Below are 2,176 nucleotides of genomic sequence, written 5' to 3'. Positions count from 1 at the left end.
GGGTCTAGAGTTCCCAGCCATTCCATCTCTTTAAGTCATCATCTCTGCCTCCATCTCTGGTGTCACTGATTCTCTGGGTAGGATCTCACATCTCCCTTGAGGTCCCAGTGCCCTCTGCTCCTGGACTGCAAAGTCAATCACTTCCCTCCTTTTGCTACAAAACATCTACTTTTACATTTCCAACCCTCACAGTCAGTCCTGATAGTAATTGCTCACTATTGTACCACATGAGTGCTATCCACATCTCATTTCATCAGTTGCGCCCAGACAGATTGGATACTACTCAGTGGAGATTCTACTTTCCTCCACACCTTGTTGATCTAGACTCCCTCTTGAAAGCTTATAAGCCAGTCACTTCTTGCCTTTGTAACCCCCTACCCACATTTTAGGTAGCCAATATCCAAGTTGCCCTTTGCTGTCTACTCTGTGTATTGAAGGGGTGGGAATCATCCTCGCTGTGAAGATTTGTTCCCTCTTTTGAGCTACTGCATCCATAGGTGTAGGTCAAGTTCATCAAATTGTATCAGATTACTCTTTTTTCCTCTTCTTTCTTTTTTTAGTTGAGTTCTGATCATCCAGTCATTGAAGCAAGGTCAAGTGGGTATTATCTGTAAGTTTGGGTGTTCTTGTGCATATGCCTTCTCTTCTTATCATCTGTATGCTTCATTCTTCACTCTAGTCCTCTTTGGCTATGTCACTAACTCTGGGCCTAGGAGTCCCCAGGTTTTTGCTGGCTATTCCTATCTCTCCCCCTTAAGTAAGACACTGATTCTTGCCCAAAGAGCTCAAGGTTGGAGGATGAGTAAGATTCAAGATTCAGGACCACCATAAAGCAAGGAAGCTTTGTGTTCATATACTGGAAGAAGGTCACAGTTCCAAGTAAATATCCTTTCAATTGATTGGTGCTCCTAGACAATCATCATAGAGATAACTATATTGTTCATAGCTATTCAACACAGAGTTAAATATAGTTGATTAGATCTCACTATAGGGATTATCACATATCAGCCACCAAACCACTTGGATTCCTGACCCAGTTGACATAAAATTTGACATAAAACTTAAGGATCACATTGATTTTAGTGGTTGATGTATAAATTTGAACAACAGTGGTATGAACTGGTCTTCTGTTTTGTAGGCATATGGATATTATCCTATCACTTATTACATTGTAGTTTAAGATAGTTCTTGAAATGTTCTTTTTGACAATGATGAATGCAAGGCCTTTCCTCTTGAATTTGTGATTCCCAGCATAGTAGACCATATGATTCTCAGATTCAAAAAGACTAATTGCATTTCATTTCAATTCCTTAATGACTAGAATATTGATCTTTATAAATTCTGTATGATTTTTTATAATGTTCTGTTTTTATTCATAATGTTTTCATCTTCTAGTAGTATATCTGATGATGTTCTGCTACTATTCATAAGATTTTTGGTGGCTAAAAATTCAGAGTAGATTATTACTCCTTTCTAATCCGTTTTAGTCTGGAAACTCTATCAAAACTTGGCCACCATAGGTGATCCTGCTGTTATTTAAAATATTCATGGTATAGATTCCAGCATCACAGCAACACAAAAGCTACCACAGTACATCAAACTTACAGACCAATATTGATATGCTGGTTTAGTCATTTCTACATGACTGTAGTTTCTGTTTAGGATTATATTCATCAACTTTTGTTCATATATACTCATAAGCTTTATGGATCCCCATCATCTCCATAATCACTTTGACTCTTTAAAATTCAAATTTTATTCATCTTCCATATTTCACCTGTTAATTATATTCTTTTCAGAATCCTCAAATATGTCTTCCATGCTTTTTGTATAGATTCTATAGCTATATTGATTTGGTGGAACATTGCTGAACTTACTCTACCTTAACTCTTACCAGAATCTTATAATCACATGTGGTTGTTGATGATTTGTGTCATTGAGTCAGTTCAAGTCATAGTTACCCTTAGTAACATTCTGAGGAGTGACTGGTGGGTTTTAACCACTGACTTAACAGTTCAGTGCTTATCCAACAATGCCACACCAGGATTCTCTTCTATAAAAATATATTGTCATGGACTTTGGTACAATAAAATTATCTTTGCTCTTGCTTCTGTATATCACTCTGTTGTTGTTGTTGTTGTCAGGTGCCATCGAGTCGGAACCGACTCATAGCGAC

This window comes from Chrysochloris asiatica, unplaced genomic scaffold (genome assembly GCF_000296735.1).
Source record: "Chrysochloris asiatica unplaced genomic scaffold, ChrAsi1.0 scaffold00523, whole genome shotgun sequence".
Lineage (NCBI taxonomy): Eukaryota > Metazoa > Chordata > Mammalia > Afrosoricida > Chrysochloridae > Chrysochloris > Chrysochloris asiatica.
This window is presented reverse-complemented; position numbering follows the sequence as displayed.